Source organism: Protopterus annectens, chromosome 14.part0 (assembly GCF_019279795.1).
Source record: "Protopterus annectens isolate FY-2018-M chromosome 14.part0, PAN1.0, whole genome shotgun sequence".
Taxonomy (NCBI): Eukaryota; Metazoa; Chordata; order Ceratodontiformes; family Protopteridae; genus Protopterus; species Protopterus annectens.
In genome coordinates this window covers 571,124,891-571,139,237 of record NC_056748.1, presented here as the reverse complement: position 1 = coordinate 571,139,237, position 14,347 = coordinate 571,124,891, and positions in this window count along the sequence as shown.

Below are 14,347 nucleotides of genomic sequence, written 5' to 3'. Positions count from 1 at the left end.
AGAGGTTCATGGGTAGGTACTAGGCTATCTGCCCGAAGGCATTTATAAGCCTAGCCAGAATGTGTTGACTTTTGCCACCCCCTTAGATTAGTTCCCTGTGCCTGTGTCCAACAGAGCCATTTAAGTGATCCCCAGGGTAAACTTTCTGTTTCCCATCCACACGTCAAGGTTTCTTTTGAAAAATGTTAGTGAGGAGCTCTGCCTAATGTAGATTGGAATCTTGTTTCAAAGCATGGGAAGTCTCTGGGACAGAAATCTATCCCTCCAGCACGTCATATTTATTGTTGTGGCGAGGTTTAGATCCCTAGAGCATGTGGCTTGAGGGGTAAAGGTTTTCATTAGGTGGAGCATGTCCATCAATTCTGGGTTGGACATGGCCTTGTATGTCAGGCAGAGATCACCTCTGAGTAGGCGGTATGCAACCGAGTACAGCTGGAATTTCTTCAGTTGAGCTGCATAGGGCATCTGTTTGAGGCCAGTGATCCTCTTGATGAGGTACTTCTGTGGTCTTTCCAGCTGTTGCAGGTGTCTTGTAAGGTACATCCCAAATGGGGCATTGTACGCTATGATGGGTCGGATGAGTGATGAGTAGAGGGGCACAATGACCTCTTTTGATCTGGATGCAAACCCTTTTATGATTAGGCGGGCCATGTAGAAGGATTTTCTAACCACTTTGGCAATGTGATTATCAAAGGTGAGATTACTATCTACTTGGGTCCCCAGATCCCTTATTACGTCTTCTGTATTTAGGGGACTACCACCTATGTGGTAGTTTGTGGATACTTTGTTTTTTCCAAAGGGAATAACTATGCACTTTTGGCATTTAGCTTGAGGCCATGATTTTGACACCAAGTATCCATCCTTTTGGAGGATGTCTGTGTCAGCCGGAGAATCAATTATAGTCATCTGTGAACTTGGTCAGCCATAGTCCTCCTGTGCTTGCCTGTACCTCTGAAAAGTATATGCCAAACAGGAGGGGTCCTAGTAATGAGCCCTGGGGAACGCCACTTGTAACTGGTTTAGCATCGGACCTAGCTCCCGCAACTCTCACCATGTGAGTTCTCTCCATGAGCCAGTTGGCAACCCATCTTGTGATGTAGGGGTTTATGTTCAGGCTGGTGAGCTTGTCTATAATACCAGAATGGGGAATGGTGTCAAAGGCCTTTGCGAGGTCTAGGTAGGCTGTGTGTACCACCTTTTCCTTGTCTATAGCCTTGGTAACTGTCTCAAAGAAGTCCACAAGGTTTAGGAGGCATGATCTACCCTAAACAAAGTTGAACTGGGTAGGGTCCATTGTTTGGAGGTTCCCGATGTCTCTGTTAATGAGTTCCATGATAATGCGCTCCATAGCCTTGCAGACCAAGCTAGTCGAGGCTTATAGGGTGATAGATCCCGGGGTCTGTTGTGGCTCCACCTTTGTGGAGTGGAATAACCATTGCTGTGCGCCACTCTATGGGTACATAGCCTGTGGAGAGGCTGAGTTTGAACAGTGTGTTTAGGTGAGTGGTTAGTTCTTCTTTGAGCTTGTGTAGGACACAGCCTGGGACACCATCCGGTCCCATTGATGCTGTGTTTTTGGCTTTGGAGAGGGCTGTTTAACCTGAGTGTCTGTGATTTCAAGGACTCTACATTCTTCTGGTATTGTTATGGGCCCTTTTGGGGGTGAGAGGGGGGGTGAAGTTTGGGCTGAACCTGTCTGCCAGGATGTTGGCGATATCAGTTGGTTCAGTGTATTTTGTGCCATTCTGCACTAACTCTGAGGAGATCTGAGCATTCTCACTTAGATTCTTGACATAGCTAAGGAATGCCTTGTGGTTATCTTTGGAGTTTTTGGCAATTTTTCTTTCGAAGTTCGCCTTGGATGATTTTATGAGGGATCGTAGTTTCTTGCTGTTACTAATCTTGGATGTCTTCCCTTCTTGGGATTTTACTCTTTTCTGTACTACTTTCCTCCTTCTATTGTATAGTTTGTTTATGGCAGGAGTCCACCAGACTGGTTTCCTTTTCTTGGAGGAGTGAGTCTTGGGATAGCACGATCCATGCATTTTTGTAGGTGCCCGTAGAATGCATTAGTAAAGGATTTTGCAGCTTGGACAGCGTTATCCTTTAGATTGGGGGCTTTGAAACTTTCCACCTCGGTCTTAAGTAATGTGAAGTTGCTTTTGAAAAGTTTTTCACGGTGGTTTCCTTGTCTGGGAGTGGGGGCAGAATGTGGATATTGAAAGTAATTTGTTTATGGTCAGATCTAACCAGTGAGGGGTTGACCTCCGTTGTGGAACACCGGTCGCCTATGCTGGTGATGACCAGGTCCAATATGTTGTCACCTCTGGTGGGAGTGTTGACCAGCTGAAACAGGGAATTTGAGTTTACAAATACTAGGAAATGTTGGGCAAGGGAGTTAGTACTTGAGTAGTTCTCCCAGTTAATGTTTGGGTAATTGAAATCACCCAATATTAGGGTGTTTGGTAGGACCTTTATGTTTCCCAGTGTTTGCAGAAATGTGGAATGGGGGTCCTGGGACATGGTGGGTAATCTGTAGCAAAGTACAATTTGAATTGCAGTTTTGTCCATTGTTAGCTGCACGTGGATGATCTCTGAAGCATCGTGCTGTGCCACTAACCTGGAGGTGTGGGTATCCTTGATGAATATGGATACACCCCCGCCTTTTGTATTTCAGTTCGGGTTCTGTGGCCGAAATGTATGGTATGAGTTGTAGCCTGGTAGTGCTGGGGTGCTCTCTGGAGCCTTAAACCAGGTTTCTGTTACTGCACATATATCAATTTTCTCCATACTGAGGAGTGCCTTGAGTGCGTGCATTTTGAGGTTTAGACTTCTGGCATTGAGTAGCATTACCCTCAGTTTTTTGTTACTTGTGCTATTTACAGCGGTGGGTTTTTCTTTTGAGCCTTGCCTAAAAAAGGCACTATGGGGGTGGCAAGAGCCTTGGCCAGTATTCAAAAGCCTAAGAGTGACAGGTGTAAGCCATCTCTAGCGAAGCAGCATGGTTTGTCGAGCATGTCATCCCAGGCAGACAGACACTGGATGCCTTTTGAATGACACCAGAAACTTAGCCAATTGTTGAAATCGAGAACCTTAGCTTTGAGTTACTTCAGTTTCAGGATAGACTGTGCTGGGTTGGTTCACTATATTCTGAACAGTAATAGCATGTCATAGACATTAAGTGACATGGTGGCATTGGGAATTATATAGTTTGGTATGTTGTGTTGGTTAGTTTTGCTTGTCTTGGTCTATTGTTAGTGATAATGGCCATGATGGTGATGTTTTTGTGGTCATACTACTACCGGCCATGATGGTGGTTTAAGTCTCTTAGTGTTTATAATGGGTAGTTGGTTTGATGGTAGCATTTTAATAAATGGTATTTAGAAGTGATTTAAGAAGAATTTTACATTCATTGGACAGTTTTTCTTGGGTGGTTCTATGGGTTTGCAATGTGGTATGGTGGTATGCATTTGGCTCAGCATGGCTTCAGTGGCAGTGAGTTTAGTAGTGGGTTCAGTCGATGGTAAGGCTCATGGTATTATTACAAGGCTTCCTGTGGTAGGGTGGTATGGTTTAATTACATCGTGGCGGTAGTTATGATAGGTGATGAGGTTATGGTTTGCTACCTTAGCGTAGGTGAGGGGTCAGTGGCTTGTTTTCGGTGGTTAGGTAGGCTGTTTACGTTAGTATGTATAGGATTAGGAGGTAATGATTTGGATCCAGCTTGGTTAGGGAGGGGTACACAGAATGATATTTGACCGACTGCCTTAATGGTGGTTAGATTGCTGGAAGTTTGGATGGAGAGTGGGGGAACAGCCTGGTCAGGCTGGTGGGTGGAGAAGAGGGGGAGGCTTGCCCTCTTCTGTTCCCCCTCTGGTGTTGGATTTGCAATTCAATAAGCTGGGAAGGAAAGTGAGTGGTTGCTTTGTTGGATAAGTTAATAAGCAAGCAGAGCTTCTTATTTGAATGGTGGTGTAATTCAATAAATTGAAGGTGAGCAGGGTAACGCTGCCTTGATACTTTAAAGATAAGTGAGCAAGTGGGGGACGCTGCCCTTATGGTTATTTTATGTTTCCTTTCATGGATGTTATTATCACCTGTGTAATGTTTTGGTTTAAATTTATAATTATTGCTTAACAATCATGTTTATGGATGTTTAATAAAGGTCATCAAATGTCATTCAGTGTTGTGTGCTTATTGAAGTGGACCAGGACAAAAGGATTACCACGGCTTCTGACCACATACCATTCAAGCTATCTTTACAAAATCTTTAGATAACACCATTAAGACTACAGAAATTATTACTATACTGCAGAAATATGACTTGGAGTGTACCACATGACAGGATAGCTTATTCACATACCTGTTCATCTCAGCAGAGCTTGTGTAAAGGAATATAAAAGAAGACCTGCGTGAGGAATTCTTACTGGTAAAATAGATCATAACACAATTATGTTTGACTTAGAATAAGTCTGAAATTTCTACACACTATGACAACTGACTTAGCGTTATCTCAAGATGTTATCATGGTGGGATAGCTGGATGAAGAGTAGTAGTTGCACCCATACTTCAAGCAGTAATGTCCTTTCAGACAGCTGTCATGTGTATAAGGACTAGTATCAAAAGTAACAACAGATTATCCTTAAACAGCTGCATAAACAAATGCTGGCAAATATTCACAAGAGACATCTTGGAATGACAGAGTGCAAAGAAAGACTATGTAACATTATGTACTGACCAAATATGTCTGTTAAAACTGATCAGATGACTCATGACTGTGGACTATGTGCCATGCTAAGAACCAGAATCCAAAAGAGGAGCAAATGAAATTTAACAACTGCTATTGTTGAAGTTGTTTAGGTACACTGTGTTGTAGTAAGGACATTTGGCACCTCAGGTGACTTGCCCATTTAGAGCCCCCATGCTGTCTGTCTGTGACCTGTCAGACTGATTCTTAAAGTAGTGACAAATTATAATGTAGCAAACCAATACTTGCTGCTGCTACCTTTTGAAAAAAAAAAGTCTGACAGCTAGAGAACTGTTCGCTACAAGTGTTATGGGACAAGACCAGCTTATTAAAATGTATATTAATTACAATTTATTAATGATGCTATAATATGATTGTTTAAAAAAAGAACAAATATAATTTGCATGCAGGGCTGGGGAAAATACAGCTTCATAAGGTACAGTATTGCTATTTCTTAACTGCATTCTTTTAATATGTAATAAGGAAAACGTATGTGTTGCATGAACAAGGCATGTTAGTTACTACAAAAGGAATTTGTTAGCCTGACTCCTCCAGGCTAGGAGTGCATTGTTGCTAGGGCAGGTTTAAAACATCCAAGGTCAGAAACAAGGCCCCTTGGAAGCAGGGTGAATCATGTATAGAAAAGTGTTTATGTAAAGTCCGAGACAAAAATCACAAGGGATGAGGACATTTGCAAAGTATTCTATTAGCTAGAGTCATTGTAACGTAATGAAGGTGCATGACTAGATTTGATAAGGAAAGTATATAAAAAGTGTTTTTTCCCTCTTCAGAGAGACTTTTGACATCTGCTATGAAGACTGTCTCCCAGCGCTGTAAGAATAACATTTCTGTTTGCACATCCTGAAGTGTTGTTACTGACTGAAGGCATAAAAGGTAAATTCTTAATGTTATTTATTTATGACTATAACAATTTGGTGCTGTGACTCAGATTTGAACTTTGGTAATGCTGCAGGGCAGTTCTGGAATAGGGCCTATCACAGATTTTCTGTGAATTCCACACTGTTTTGTATGGAATATTCAGAGACACAGTTGTGCAGTTATTCAGGGTGTGCAAACACACTAGCCTTGGCAGGGAAATTGCTTTGTAAGGGGAAAGGGTTTGTTTGCGTTTTTTTTCTTTCTTTCTTTTAGAGAATTTTAGCAAAATGTAAGTGCATGACTGTGTTTTTGTTTGACTGAGTTGTTTATAAGGTATACAAGTAATAGTAGGAGGACCCCGCAGCAAATGAGTATAGTAAATGTATGTGTACATACAGTAAAGGACAAATTAACAAAAGGAGGTGCCTTGTGTTGAGGGCAGTACCCTCAGAATTGAAAGGTAAAAAGTATGAGAGATGTTTTATTCTGTCAGTGTATGAGAGAAAGAAAAGAAAAAGTTAAAAGTTAAAGATAACGTTAAAACAAGTTCATGAGCCCACCGCATGATTGGGAAGTAGACTGTAAAGTTAACAAAAGTTCATGAGCCCACTGCATGATTGGGATGTAAACTATACAACAAGTTCATGAGCCCATAGCATGACTGGGCCATAAGACTATATACTGTTAAAACAAATTCATGAACCTACCACATGACAGGATGTAGAGGTATGCATTAAAATAAATCCACGAACCCAAAGCACGCTGGGACTTAGTGTGATTGTGTGAAAGTACCCTTAGAAGGTCAGAAAGAGTGATCATTTCTGGACACAGTACCTATCCACCCCATTATCCCGACCGCAATGCTGGAGCTGTAACATTTGATCTCGCACAGGGACAAAAGCAAGGGGTGCTATGGTAAAAGGCTGATCAAAACCTCTCCTCTGTTGATGCATGCCGACAGACTTCCTACCTTTCACTCCCTGTATGGTGTGTGGAATACTACAGTTATTTTAGTTATTTTCTGTCTTCGGAACTGCCAGAATCCAGGAGTTGTAAGGTAAGCCAACATTTTTATTACTGATTTATAAAATAAGAAGAATGGGAGCAAAGATAAGCAAGCAAGATCAAATCCCTGAAAAGGGAACATCTGCATATTTTATTTATTTTAACTATGGGATGGAAAGTTGTAAATATTTGCATGACTGGTTTCGGCTTACTAAGAATTGTTCTGGTGGGGTATTTCCATTAAATGGAACTTATGATAAGACTAAATTGCTGACATTGAAAGGTATTTTGGAAGAAAAGAGAAGCAAAGTAAGTGGGGAACAAATGACAGCATTTTATTCTTGGTACAGGCACTTAAAAAGGAAAAAGAGTCAACATTATGAGGGTCGCAGGATGTTAATAAAAATTTGTTGCAACAAGTAAAAGAGGTTAAAAAGTCAGTACAGACCAGTAAAAAGGGATCCCTTTATCCTGTCTTAGCAGGTTTGAAACAAATTGAGGATGGCCAAAAAGCAAAAACTTCTAAAGAGGATAATAATCCTCCAGTAGCTACTGCATCCCCACTCCCATATGCACCAGCATGGGTACCTCCCGTACAAGAGTCTTTTGTTTCTCAGACCCCTACCTTTTGGTCTACTGTCCATTAGACATCCAGTTTGCATGTTACTAGTACATCTCATACTGGTTCCCCTGCTCAATCTTCATCTTCTGAACAGGCATCTGCAGTCGAGGGGGATTTTTCTTCCTTACATTCTCAAATAGCTTCTACTTCCCAAACAGGGGCATTAGTATTTGACATTCCCATATCTTACCATGCACGCTCACATGACAGGGTACAACAAAAGATTACAACTTCTGGAGAGGATCTATTGGCACCTCTCAGGGAAATTTTGGGGTCTAACAATAGGGAGCTTGTTCATCATCCTGGGACCCCTGCTGATTTACATACTATGTCTAAAAATTTTCCAAACATTAGAGAAGATCCATTAAAATTCAAAGAAGAATTAAAAACTATAACAGAATGTTACAATCTTACTTTGACTGATTTAAATCAACTGCTGAGGGTAGTTACTTCAAATAAAAGAAGAAAGCAGTTACTGGAAAAGGCTGAAATAACAGATTTCACTCTCATAGGAAATGCATTAACAGATAAACAAACAGCATTGTTAAGCAAGATTATGGATGTGTGTCAAGTTAGGACTGACTGGTCTAAAATACAGGCATGTAAACAAACTAAAGGGGAAGCCCCTGCAGACTATTTGAGTCACCTTAAAACAGTATTTGCTAGACATTCAGAAATAAGAGACCCAAAAGAATAAGCTAAGCCAGCTATTGCAGCAGCCTTTGTGTAGGGGCTGCAAGCTCCTGTACAAAATCAAATAAAGCAAGTGCTCATAGACTGGCAAGGGAAGGACTTGGAGTCTTTATTTAACAGCTGCAAATCACTGTACAGAGTATAAGGAAAAACAAAGTAAGCATACCGAGCATAAGCTGTTAACTTTACAAATTGGGCAGCTGGAAAACCAAGGGATCGAGGCAAAAGCAGGGGAAGGGGTAGAGAAATTGTTAGAGGATTTAGCAAAAGTGCTGGTTGAGGGGAGCAAGGTCCAGCTGGTTGGAAACAATTAGCTGGCAGTGCCCCACCAGTTTCACTTAACACATCTTGCTTTAATTGTGGAGAAGCAGGACACTGGAGAGGGGAGTGCCCACAAAGGCACATGCAAAGAGTCCAAGACACTTTGATGGAATGGCAACCAAATTATAATAATTCAGTTTTTCCTCCACCACCTCCTCAGATTGGGAGGAAGCTCCATAATGACTAGGTCAAGGAAATAGCACAGAAGGAAATCTTAATACTCTACTGCCAATAGATCAAAATGGACCCTACAGTAAAATGAAAATAAATAAAAAAAAAAAAACATTTCTAGCACACACTGGAGCCACTTGGTCAGTGTTAAAAATTACTCCAGATCGTCAAATACCAGTATCAGAGCATAAAGTCAAGGCAGTTGGAGTAACAAATACTACGGTTACATATTCTGTTTCAGAACCTATCCCCATTTCTTTAGGTCTGATAAAAAAAAAAGCATTCTTGTCTTTTGAGTACTACTGCACCAGTAAACCTGCTAGGAAGAGATCTGTTATGTAAGCTGGGTTGTACTATTTACTGTACCCCAGAAGGCATGTATGTAAATGTTCCAACAGAATCAGAGAGAAAAGTACTAGAAGTTTTAACAAAAGCTGAAGAACAACCTGCTGGAAGCATACAAGTAGATGGAGAGTTACTAGAGCAGGTACCTGCCAACTTGCAGGCTAAGCATGCAAATAAAGTAGGTATACTGAAATCATCAAAACAGTAAAATAAAACTAAATCCATCAAAACCTCTCCCTAAAGGTCCAGAATATCCACTAAAGCCCAAAGCAGAGCAGGGAATCAAACCTGTAATTCAGTCTCTAATACAGCAAGGAATAATAATAATACTAGCTAAAAGCCCTTGTAATACTCCTATTTTACAAGTGAAAAAGCCAAGAAAGGATACTTATAGATTTGTAAAAGAATGTAAATAATGGAGTATTGTCTACTTTTCCTGTTGTTCCAAATCCAGCAACAATACTGAGATGCATACCACCTACAGCTAGTTACTTTTCTGTGATTGATTTATGTTCAGCATTCTTTTCTATACCTATTCACCCTAACAGTCAGTTTCTGTTTAGTTTCACTTATCAGGGACAGCAATATACATGCATGTGGTTGCCACAAGAATATACTAAATCTCCTTCATTACTTTCTCAAATTCTAAAAAAAAAGATTTAGAGAATGTGACATTTCTGGGTGGGGCTATGTTAGTACAATATGTAGATGATTTACTGATAGCATCAAACTCCTTTCAACAAAATCAGCAGAATACCTTGCATTTTCTGACAGGAAAGGGACATAAAGTGTCTAAAAAAAAACTACAACTGTGGTCATCTCAGGTATGTTGTCTTAGTCATTTAATATCTCAGAGTAGCAGGCAACTGTTACCTTCTGGTATTGATGCAATATTTAAGGCCCCACGACCGACTACTCAGAAACAGCTTAGGTCTTTCCTAGGTATGACAGGATACTGCAGACAGTGGATTCCTAACTACACAAAAATTGCCAAACGTTTGACAAATCTTTTAAAGCAGGATACACCAGATCCTCTCCTTTGGAACAGTGAAGATAGGTTCCTATTGAAATGTCGACAGCTTAGTTTATTGAATGCTTAATCATCGACACCTAAGCATCGAACGCTTACAATGGCGAATGGCCACATCATCGAATTCTTTCCTCGGGAAAGAATTTGCGTGACCGTTATCGGGGATTTGCCCTTCCCCCAATGTAGAGCAATCTCAGAGAAGGTATATTTTATTAGGGGGTGTGTTTGTGTATTTTGTTTATGGACGGCCACCCGAATTCTTTCCTGAGGAAAGAATTTGATGATGTGGCCGTTCGCTATTGTTAACGTTCGACACTTAGGTGTCAATGTTTTAGGATTCGACAACCTAAGCTGTCAATGTTATGACATAGATGCGTGAAGAAGAAAATTAATTTCAAAACTTAAAGTATGCTATAGCTACTGTACCAGCTTTAGGGTTACCAAATTATAATAAACCTTTTATTTTATTTTGTCATGAAAGAAATGGATTTGCTCAAGGAATACTTGGTCAAAAAACATGGGGCCAGCTATCATCCATTAGCTTATTACAGCACAGCACTTGATTCTGTTGCAAAAGGTTTTCCACCCTGTTTAAGGGCAGTTGCTGCTGCTGCCATTTTAGTTAATTTGGCAAAAAACGTTGGTGCTTGGGCATGATCTCACAGTAGCTGTCCCTCATTCTGTGTCATCTCTTTTGCTTAAAATAAAAACACAACCACTCTCAACTGCACATCTAAGTAGATATGAACTTATACTTCTTTCTGATCCATCTATTTCTCTAATCCACTGTCCTGTTCTAAATCCTGCATATCTGTTGCCTACTGCTGAGGAGGGTAAAGACCATGATTGTGTGTGTGTGTGTAACTAACTATTTGCTTTCTCCTAGGGAGAAGTGAAAAGACACTCCTATAACCAATGCTTAAGTGAACTTATTCATTAACAACTCCTGTGGAAGAGATCAAACAGGGAAACTACTCTCAGAAATAGCCATCTGCACCAAAAAAAAACAATATTGTTGCAACAAAGATTAGAAGGTGTTCACTCTGCTCAAATAGCTGAGCTAGTGGCTTTGCAAAAAGCCTGTGAGATAGCCAAAGATAAGGTGGCCAATATTTTTACAGACAGCCGTTATGCTTTCAGGGTGGTACATGATTTGGGGCAACTTTGGAAAGAGAGAGGGTTTTTGATCTCTTCAGGAAATCAAATTAAAAATTCAGGGAACATAAAATCATTGTTAGATGCACTTTTGCTACCTAAGTCTGTAATCAAATGCTGTGCACATCAAAAAGGGGTTAAACATTGTTACAAAAGGTAACAACTTAGCAGACCAAGCTGCTAAACAAGCAGCAGTAAATTGTTGCAAAAATCTGTGTATGTTAAAAATAACAAACTGCAACAATAATGATGTGTTTGATTTTAAAACGTTGTCAGCTTTTCAAGCTGAAGCATCACAGGGAGAAGTTTTGAGGTGGCTCAAAAATAGATGTAAAACAAATCCTCTGACAGCATATGGCAACATCCAAATGGCCAAATGATGGTGCCTGCCTCTTTGCTACCTTACTTAGTAAGGGTCTATCATCTACAGGCCCATACAGGTAAGACAGCTTTATTTAATCAAATTACCCAAAGATGGTATACCCTTCATGTCTTCTCTTTGATACTTCAGTATGTACAACATTGCAGTATATGTATGGAATATAACATAAGCAAACATGCCAACAGCAAATCTGCATGTTTACCTCCACCCTGGGGACCTTTTGTTAACATACAGCTAGACTTCATCCAAATGCCTAAGACTAATCATTTACAATTTATTTTAGTGGTAGTGTGTATGTTCTCAGCATGGGTAGAAGCTTACCCATGTTGCACAGCTGATGCAGTTACAATGGTAAAACTTTTTTTGTATAATTATATACCGAAATTCAGTATACCCAGCATTGTTAACTGTGACCAGAAAACACATTTTAATAACACACTGTGTAAAAAACTGTGTACAATTTTTAATACTACATTGAGTCTTCACTGTCCCAACCATCCCCAGTCATATGGATTAGTAGAAAGGGTAAATAAAACCCTTAAAAATAAAATTTCAAAGATTTGTGCTAAAACCCACTTAAAGTGGCCCAAAGCCCTTCCCTTAGCATTAATGAATATGAGGGCCTCACTAAATGCCACCAGAAAGTTGAGTCCATATAAAATATTAATGGGGAGACCCATAGCCCTTCCAGCTGCCTCTCCAGTGGGAAATGCCAATTTAACTTTTTCAGATGATGCTATGATTTCTTATTGTAGGAAACTCATTAATATTTTACAGCAATATCATCAAACAGTAAGAGCAGCATTACCAAAGCCTCCTGGCTAGCCCTGTCATCAACTACAACTGAATAATTGGGTGTATGTAAACATTTTCTAGAGAAAAAAACTGCTTGAGCCCGAGGTGGAAGGGGTCTTTTCAGGTCCTGCTCACCACTTTGACTGCAGTTTGCTGTGCAGAACTGCCAACGTGGATTCATTCATTTCCTTGCAAAAAGACCTGTCGAGTGGGAACCCCAGATAAATCATCACAGCCAACACAGGGAGATCAAGGTGTGACAGATAAATCATCTGCCCAGTGAGAAGGTCAACTTCAGTAGCAGTCCATGATGAATCCAGTGACAATAGGTACTTCTACTTTGTTTCTGCTGCTGTTCCCTTCTATAAACTGGTCGAGAAAAAACAGTTTCTTGCTGGTCCTTCTGCAGTATGTCAAAAATCTAAACAAAACAAACTGCTGAATATGTTCATATATACCTCATCATTCTAAGGCAGGAATTCCTATGATTCCCATCCCTGCAGCACAGGTGCCATTTGAAAAGGATCTTAATAACATCAGCTTAACCTGGTGTAATGTAACTAATTTTTCAAAGGTTGTGTTTCTTCAACTTGCAACCACACATCATGGAGACACATGTTATGGTGAAAATGGGACTGTACCAGTGGAATAAAGCAAATGTAATGACACCAGACAAGAAAGTGTGTTAGACTCTTTGCACTTAAAAAGCTATGACTGGGGGCATGGCATGGGCATGATAAGTGACCGTTACTACCTCTGTGGTAATCGTGCCTACCCCTGGTTGCCTACATACTGGTCTGAATGTTGCTTTGTAGTCTATAGTACTCCTGCTATTCAACATTTCAAACACCCACCAGCAGGAAGACTGAGAAATAAGCGAGCAATCCACTGGGCAGAGCAAGAATTTTCAGTTTTTAATCCTGGGTATGGAGTCCAAAGGACAATGCTTGAAATCACCATGCTTGCCCACATTCTACAGGAAGTGGCCAATGAAACTTCACATCATATCAGAATGGCAAATCAAGAAATTACTGTAATGGTGTTGCGAAATGGAATGGCACTTGAAATAATGCTTGCTGCAAAAGGGGGGGTCATGTGCCCTCATAAGGAGTCATTGCTGTTCCTATATTAGTGACTATCATGATAAACAGGAAAAAGTGGCAAATGTCAAGGAACAAAGAGCCAAAGACTTGGACAGCACATCAATCCAATGGACACTTTTTGGATGGTTGGGCAGTATTTCTGGAAACCTAAAAACTAACATAATCCAGAGTATTGTCATTGTACTTTTTATTTTATGTGTGATCATTTTGGTATTTTCTATTCTAAAGGCAGTGATTACAAGATGTTTAACCTCACCTGCACATAAAATGCCACTGCATGCACAAATCAATGACAGTTCTATTTTGACAAAAAATGATGATGGCTATTATGATGTAGAGGCGTATAAATAAAAAATAAAAATATAATTACAAGTATGGTATGACACTGATAGTGTCAGAGGGAGGAAACTGTTATGGGACAAGACCAGCTTATTAAAATGTATATTCATTTTAGTTTATTAATGATGCTATAATATGATTGTTTAAAAAAAGAACAAATATAATTTGTATGCAGGGTTGGGAAAAATACAGTTTCATAAGCTACAGTATTGCTGTTTCTTAACTGCATTCTTTTAATATGTAATAAAGAAAAAGTATGTGTTGCATGAAGAAGGCATGTTAGTTACTACAAAAGGAATTTGTTAGCCTAACTCCTCCAGGCTAGGAGAGCGTTGTTGCTAGGGCAGGTTTAAAACATCCAAGGTCAGAAACAAGACCCCTAGGAAGTAGGGTGGATCATGTATAGAAAAGTGTTCATGTAAAGTCCAAGGCGAAAGTCACGAGGGATGAGGACATTTGCAAAGTTTTCTATTAGCTAGAGTCATTGTAACCAAATGAAGTGCATGACCAGGTTTGGTAAGGAAAATGTATAAAAAATGTGGTTTGTCTCTCTTCAGAGAGACTATTTTGACATCTGCTATGAAGACTGTCTCCCAGCGCTGTAATAATAAAGTTTCTCTTTGCACACCCTGAACTGTTGTTCCTGACTGAAAGCATAAAAGGTAAATTCTTAATGTTATTTATTTATGACTATAACAGAAACTGTTCACTACAGGTTTACAGTCTAGACTTCTAGACTTCTCACACTCTGCCTCACCCT